General features: G+C 36.9%; 1 pseudogene; it reads left to right on the top strand.

Moving 5' to 3' along the window:
• The first annotated feature begins 1578 nt into the window (after positions 1 to 1578).
• Positions 1579 to 2329, top strand: LOC147087171 (uncharacterized; annotated as a pseudogene).
• The last annotated feature ends 6751 nt before the right edge of the window (positions 2330 to 9080 follow it).

Raw genomic sequence — 9080 nt, 5'->3', positions numbered from 1 at the left:
TATTGCTTGAGAAAAAATATCTTATCCTGAACTGTCGAACAAGCAGGGTGCATACAAAGCCCACAGTGATTCATCTATTCTGCGATTAGTGCAATGTTAGTTGTTAATTTGTACCCTTATTTCCTGTGAGGACCGACCGTGCTTAGACAATGGTTCTACTGAGGGCTGTGAACACACATTCCGAAGTTTAATTCGTGAAGTGGCGTCCCGCAGTCTGCAAATGTGCAGGTTTCCTTGCATTTTACGATTCTCTTATCACTTCTATTTGTCTTTGATGCTTGAAATTCGACCTTGCTTGCCTTTCTGCTATCTGTTCCCAGCAGCATGTTGTCACTCTCTGTTCTCAGCATTAATTAAAACCCATCCTTGAATCTAAAAGCTATTTCTTACAATCCCGTTCTTTGAGAGGGTTAACATCTTCAAGTATCCCAGAATTCATTGGGAACAAGCTGGATCTTTCACTAGTATCAGAATCGCAGTATAGTTATGTGGTAGCGTGGCCGTCCGGTCTAAGCCGCTAGATTCATGGTTCCAGCCTCTGTAAAGCCGCCGGTTTAAATCCCAACGTTGACAAATATTGCGGCTTTCATCAATTTCGCCGCTTTATCAACAACAATAAACCATGCAGTCAAGGCGGTTTGCTCTGTATTTTCTTCATGGGTCCCTATTAACCTTTCCCTTCAGTTGTTATTAAGATAGATTTGCAGAATTTCCTCTGGTCCATAATTGTCCTGAACCCAGCACCGAGCGCTGCCAACACCGTCACCCAACCAATTGAATTCAGCCGGTTCACTCACTCTTCTCCACACCTGCTGCGTCTCACTTATTCAGATATCCACCACTTTTACATTTTTGTTTCTAACATTTTTTACAATCTATCGACCGTGACCCCCTGTGCTGCCATTTTCGACCCACCATCCCTCCGCCGTTTCACCGTTCGCCCATCCAAACTTGCGGTGAAACAGCAGCTCCCATCTGCTCCTGTGCTCCAATCCGAATAACATAAAACGAATATTTTTTTCAATCCAACCTATCCAGACAGTGAAAGTTTCATTCAGGCAAGGATAAGAGAAGGTCCATTCTGTATATGCAGGTGGTGAGCTGGGCTCTGTGTTCAGGATGAGGGTCACTTGTGATTTTCATTCCATTAGTCTGAGAACGTGTGATCAGGAGGGCAAAACTTTCCCTATTGTTCTCTCCTCTTATCATTATGGTAAATGTCAGGCTCAATGCGGCAGGAATAGTTCAAATGAGTGAGCGATAGAAGGAAGATCAAAATGTGCCGGCTATGCTCTGAATTTTATTCCCACAATTGGCTGATTTCTCACATATTCTCGTTTGAAACGGTTATCTTTCTTTTTTCTACCGTTGTTTCTTTCTTTCTTTCCTCAGGCTCTCTTTCTCCGCTCTCACTGACTCGCTAGCACCGGTTCTCCCGATTTTATTTGTTGTCCTCTTGCACTGTTTCCCCTCAGGCTCGCACGCTTTTCTCAGACTTGCATTGCCTGAGCGCCTTTCTCCACCTCAGGACGACCCATAGCGTTTTAGAAACAATGAAAGCCCACGGACAACCTCAGGATGCTCCAGTTCTCCAGCTTCAACCCTAACCACATTAATGAAGCCATCACCTATGGACAAGCCCTGCAAATACACAGGATCTGCTCAGCCGAGGAGGAACGTGATGGACACCTACAGATGCTGAAAGACGCCCTCGTAAGAACAGGATATGACGCTCGACTCGTCGATTAACAGTTCCGACAGGCCACAGCAAAAAATAGCACAGAACTCCTCAGAAGACAAACATGGGACACAACCAACAGAGTACCCTTCGTCGTCCAGTACTTCCGCAGAGCGGAGAAACTATGCCATGCACTTTGCAGCCTTCACCATGTCATCGATGACGATGAACACCTCGCTAAGTCCATCCCCACGCCTGCACTACTCACCTTCAAACAGCCACCTAAACTCAAACAGACCATCGTTCGCAGCAAATTACCCAGCTTTCAGGAGAACAGCGACCAAGACACCACACAACACTGCCACAGCAAACTCTGCAAGACATGCCAGAGCATCAACACAGATAACATCATCACACGTGAGGACACCACCCACCAGGTACATGGTACATACTCATGTGACTCGGCCAACATTGTCTACCTCATACGTTGCAGTAAAGGTTGCCCCGGTGCATGGTACATCGGCCAGACCATGCAGACACTGCGACAACGGATGGATGGACACCACGCAACAATCACCAGGCAGGAGTGTTTCCTACCAGTCGGGGAACACTTCAGCAGTCAAGGACATTCAGCCTCCGATCTTCGGGTAAGCATTCTCCAAGGCGGCCTTCGAGACACATGACAATGCAAAATCCTAGAGCAGAAACTGATAGACAAGTTCTGCACTCATGAGGACGGCCTCAACCGGGATCTTGGGTTCATCTTACGCTACATGTAACTCCACCTGACATAGGGTCATCCAGACTCGAGTCGCCATTGATTTGTCCTCTCTACACAGGTGCGGCTGGACCTGCTGTGATTTCTAGCAAAAAACAATGTTTATTTGTCTGTTTTTTGTTTTCCTTACAGACCCCAGCATCTGCAACATTTGACCCCTTGTGACCCCACCACATTGTTCTTTGATGTAATGTTTTCCTGACTGACCTGTTTGGACACCATTCACACCTTTGATTGCTGTGATTATCTCTCTGCCGAGGTGTGATAAATGGCAGTTAGAAAGATTACCTGTAATCATCTAGCATTATTCTCTGACTATATAAGCTGAGCCTTTATACATCTCTCCACTTCACCTGATGAAGGATCAGCGCTCCGAAAGCTTGTGATTTCAAATAAAACTGTTGGACTATAACCTGGTGTTGTGTGACTTCTTACATATATTCAAGAAGGAGTTGGATATATTGCTTAAGGCTAAAGGGATCAAGGGTATTGGGGAGAAAGCAGGGACAGGGTACTGAATTTGGATGATCAACCATGATCACATTGAATGCCGGAGCAGGCTCGAGGGGCCGAATGGCCTACTCCTGCTCCTTTCTTCTATGTTTCTATGTTTATCGCTTTCACTTCTGATCATTATTTGCAATGCAATATGACATTGCAATTGCACCTCACTTCACATTGTAGCTGTCATTTGCAATTCAATTGCACATTGGAATTGAATATCACTGCAACATAATCGTAATTTGCAATGCAATAGCACATTGCAATGGAATATCAATTTGCAATATAATTGACATTTGTAATGCAGTAGCACATTGCAATGTAGTATCACTTTGCAATATAACCGTCACTTGCAATGAAATAGGACTTTGCAAGGGAATATCACTTTGTAGTATGATCGTCATTTGCAATGCAATAGAACATGGCAATGGAATATCACTTTGCAATATAAAAGTCATTTGCAATGCAATCAAACATTGCAATGGAACATAACTTTTCAATGTAATAGTCATTGCAATGCAGTGGAACTTTGCAAAGGAATATCACTTTGCTATATAATAGCAATTTGCAATGTAATTTAAAAATAAAATGGAATATCGCTTTGCCTCCTGACCATCATTACAGTGCAATAGGACTTGGCAATTGAACCTCATTTTGCATTGTAGCAGACATTTGCAATGCAAATGCTCATTGACATGGAATATCACTTTGCAAAATAATAGTAATTTGCAATACAATAGAACATTGCAATGGAATATCACTTTGCAATATGACAGTCGTTTGCAATGCAAATTGATCGTCATTTGCAACAATGCAATGGAATATCACGTTCCAATATAATTGACATTTGCAATGCAATAGAAAATTGCAAGGAGTATCACTTTGCAATATAATCGTAATTTGCAATTCAAAAGAACTTTGGAATGAAATATCACTTTGCAATATAATAGTCATGGCAAAGCAATGGAACATAGCAACAGAATATTACTTTGTAATATACTAGTAACTGCAATGCAATGGAACATTGCACTGGAAAATCAGTTGGCATTATAATCGTCATTTGCAATGCAATAGAACATTGCAATGGAATATCGCTTTCTAATAAATCGTCATTTGCAATGCAATAGAACATTGCAGTGGAATATCACTTTGCAATATAATCGTCATTTGCAATGCAATAGCATATTGCAATGGAATATCACTTAGCAGTATAATAGTCATTTGTAATGAAGTATGACATTGCAATGGATTATTAACTTGCAACATAATAGTCATTTGCAAAATAATATCACATTATAATATAATATCAGTTTGCAATATGATTGTCAATTGCAATGCCGTAGAACATTACAATGGATTAGCGCTTTGCAAAATAATAGTTATCTGCAATGCAATAGCACATTGCAATGGAATATCACTATTCAATATAATTGTCATTTGAAATGCAGTAGAGCATTGCAATGTAATTTTAACTTGCAATATTATATTAATTGGCAATGCAATAGGACGTTGCAATGAAATATCACTTTGCAACATAGTAGACATTTGCAATGCAACAGAACATTTTAATGGATTATCACGGCACTATCATTGTCATTTGCACTGCAATAGACCATTGCAATGGAAGATCACTTTGCAATATAAACGTCATTTGCGATGCAATCAAACATAGCAATGGAATATAAATTTGCAATGTAATTGTCATTGCAATGCAATGGAACATTGCAATGCAATATCAGTTTGCAATATAATACTCATTTGCAATTTAAGAGAAAATTACAATTTAATACCGCTTTGACTTCTGATCGTCATTTGCAATGCAATAGGACTTTGCAAATGAACCTCACTTTGCATTGTAGCAGTCATTTCCAATGCAATTGCACATTGCAATGGAATATCACTGCAATATGATCGTCATTTGCAATGCAATAGAACATTGCAGTGGAATATCAATTTGCAAGGTAACAGTAATTTGCAATGCAATGGCACATTGCTATGGAATATCACTTTGCAATAGAATTGATATTTGCAATGCAATAGAACATTGCACTGGAGTCTCACTGCAATATATTCGTCATTTGCAATGCAATTGAAGTTTGGAATGAAGTATTGCAATATAATAGACATTGCAATGCAATGGAACATTGCAATGGAATATTAATTTGCAATATACTAGTCATTGCAATGCAATGGAACACTGCACTGGAATATCGGTTTGAATTATAATAGTTATTAACAATGCAATAGAACATTGCAATGGAATATCACTTTGGAACATGATCGTCATTTGCAATGCAGTAGAATATTGCAATGGAACATCATTTTGCAATATAATCGTCATTTGCAATGCAATAGCACACTGCAATGGAATATCAGTTTGCAGTATAATAGTCATTAGCAATGCAATATGACATTGCAATGGACTAGTAACTTGCAATATAATAGTCCTTTGCAGAAAAATATCACATGTCAATATAATATCGCTTTTCAATATTATCGTCATTTGCAATGCAGTTGAACATTGCAATGGATTAGCGTGTTGCAAAATAATAGTAATTTGCAATGCAATAGCACGTTGCAATGGAGTATCACTTTACAATGTAATTGTCATTTGAAATGCCATGGAATTTTGCAATGTAATATCAGTTTGCTAGATAATAGTCATTTTCAATGCAATAGAGCTTTGCAATGGAATATTACTTTGCAACATAACATTTTTTGCAACGCAATGAAACATTGCAATGATATATCAATTTAAGGGAATAGTCATTTGCAATGCAACAGAACAATGCAATGGAATAAGACATTGCAATGGAACATCACATTGCAACTTAGTGTTCATTGGCAATGTAACAGAACATTGCAATGGAAAAGCACTGCAATATAATCGTCATTTTCAATGCAATAAAGCATTGGAATGGAATTTCATTTTGCAATATAATAGTCATTTGCAATGCAATATGACATTGCAATGGACTATTAACTTACAACATAATAATCAATTGCAGAACAAAGTCACATTGCAATACAATATCGCTTTGCAATATTATCGTCATTTGCAATGCAGAACATTGCAATAGATTAGCGCGTTGCAAAATAATAGTAATCTGCAATGCAATAGCACATTGCAATGGAATTTTAACTTGCAATATTATATTTCATTGCAATGCAATAGGACGTTGCAATGGAATATCACTTTGCAACAAAGTAGTCATTTGCAATGCAACAGTACATTGTAATGGATTATCACTGCAATACAATCGTCATTTGCAAAGCAATAGAACATTGCAATGGAAAAACACTTTGCAGTAGAATCGTCATTTGCAATGCAAACAATCATTGCAATGAAATATAAATTTGCAATATAATAGTCATTTGCAATGTAATAGAAATTACAATGGAATATCGCTTTGACTCTGATCATCATTTGCAATGCAATAGGACTTTGCAATTGAACCTCACTTTGCATTGAAGCAGTCATTTGCAATGCAATTGCACATTGCAATGGAATATCACTGCAATATATTCGTCATTTGCAATGCAATAGAACATTGCAATGTAATATCACTGCAATATATTCGTCATTTGCAATGTAATAGAACACTAAAATGAGTATCACTTTGCAATATAACAGTCGTTGCAATGCAATGGAACCTGGCAATGAATTTATAATTTGAAATATATATTAGTCATTGCAATGCAGTGGAAAATTGCAGTGCCATATCAGTTTGCAATATAAAAGTCATTTGCAATGCAATAGCACTTTGCATTGGAATATCACTTTGCAATATAGCAATGAATATCACTGCCATATATTCGTCAGTTGCAATGCAATGGAATATCACTGCAATATAATCGTCATTTGCAATTCAATAGAACATTGCAGTGGAATATCACATTGCAATATAATAGTAATTTGCAATGCAATAGCACATTCCAATGGAATATCTCTTTGCAATATGATAATCATTTGCAATGCAATAGCACGTTGCCATGGAATATCCCATTGCAATATAATTGACATTTGCAATGCAATAGAGCATTGCAATGGAGTATCACTTTGCTATATAATTGTCATTCGCAATACAATAGTTCTTTGGAATGAAATACCAATTTGCAATATAATAGTCATTGCAATGCGACGGAACATTGCAGTAGAATGTTACTTTGTAATGTAATAGTCATTGCAATGCAATGGATTATTGCACTGGAATATCGGTTTGCAATATAGTAGTCATTTACAATGCAACAGAACATTGCAATGGAATAAGACATTGCAATGGAATATCACTTTGCAAAATAGTATTCATTGGCAATGCAACAGCACCTTGCAATGGAATAGCTCTGCATAATAATCGTCCTTTGCAATGCAATAGAGCACGGTAATGGAATATGACTTTGCAACATAATTGTCATTGCAATGCATTGGAACATTGCAATGGAATATGGCTTTGCAATATGATCATCATTTGCAATGCAATAGAACATTGAAATGGAATATCACTTTGCAATATTATATTCATTTGCAATGCAATAGAACATTGCAATGGAGTATCACTTTGCAATATAATAGTCATTACAATGCAATGGAACACTCTAATGGAATAATAACTGTCATTGCAATGTAATACAACAAGTAATGGAATATCAGTTAGCAATGAATAGTCATTTTCAATGCAATAGAACATTACAGTGGAATATCACTGCAATACAATCGTCATTTGCAATGCAATAGCATATTTTAATGGAATATCACTTTGCAATATAATAGTCATTTGCAATGCAATAGAACATTGAAATATATATTAGGCATTTCAATGCAACGGAACATTGCAATGCAATAGCACTTTGCAATGGTATATCACTTTGCAACATAGTATTCATTTTCAATAACATTGCACATTGCAGTGGAATTTCACTGCAGTATAACCATCATTGGCAATGCAATATAACATTGCAATGGAATATCGCTTTGCAATATAATAGTCATTTGCAATGTAATAGGACATTGCAATGGATTATTGAATTGCAATATTATATTCATTTGCACTGACATAACACATTGCAATGGAATATTGTTTTGCAATATGATCGTCATTTGCAAAACAATAGGACATTGCAATGGAATATCACTTTGCAATAAAATAGTGATTGCAATGCAATGGAACATTGCAATGGAATATTACTTTGCAACATATCAGTCATTGCAATGCAATGAAACATTGCAATGGAATAACAGTTGGCAATATAATAATCATTTGAAAAGCAATAGCACATTGCAATGGAATATCACTTTGCAATATAATAGTCATTTGCAATGCAATACGACATTGCAATGGACTATTACCTTGTAATTTAAAAGTCATATGCAAGAGAAAAGCACATTGCAAAGGTATATCGCTTTCCAATATGATCGTCATTTGCAATGCAATAGAATATTGCAATGAAATATCGCTTTGCAATATAATAGTCATTTGCAATGCAACAGGGCATTGAAGTGGAATATCAGTGCAGTATAATCGTCATTTCCAATTGCAATAGAATATTGCAGTGGAATATCAATTCGAAATATAATAGTCATTGCAATACAGTAGGACATTGCAATGGAATATCACTTTGCAATAAAATAGTCATTTGCAATGCAATAGAGCATTGCAATGGGATATCAGTTTGCAATATAATAATGATTTGCAATTCAACAGAACATTGCAATGAAATATCGCATTGCAATATGATCATCATTTGCAAAGCAGTAGGACTTTGCAATGTAATATCGCTTTGCAATAAAGTAGTCATTTGCAGTGGAATTACACATTGCAATGGAATATCACTGCAATATAATCGTCATATGCAATGCAATAGAACATTGCAATAGAATATCACCTTGAAATATAATAGTCTGTTGCAATTCAAAAGCACATTGCACAGGATTATTGCCTTGCAATTTGAACGTCATTTGCAATGCAATGGAACATTGCAATGGAATATCACTTTGCATTTTAATAGTAATTTGCAATGTAATTGCACATTGAAATGGAATTTTACTGCTGCATAATCGTCACTTGCAATGCAGTAGAATATTGCAATGGAATATCACTTTGCAAAATAACAGGCATTTGCAAT

Source organism: Somniosus microcephalus, unplaced genomic scaffold (genome assembly GCF_052327205.1).
Source record: "Somniosus microcephalus isolate GS21.2 unplaced genomic scaffold, FLI_Smic_1.0 unresolved_chr6, whole genome shotgun sequence".
In the NCBI taxonomy this organism is placed as follows: domain Eukaryota; kingdom Metazoa; phylum Chordata; class Chondrichthyes; order Squaliformes; family Somniosidae; genus Somniosus; species Somniosus microcephalus.
Note: the sequence above shows the minus strand (reverse complement) of the source record. Positions and strands in the feature narration are given on the sequence as shown.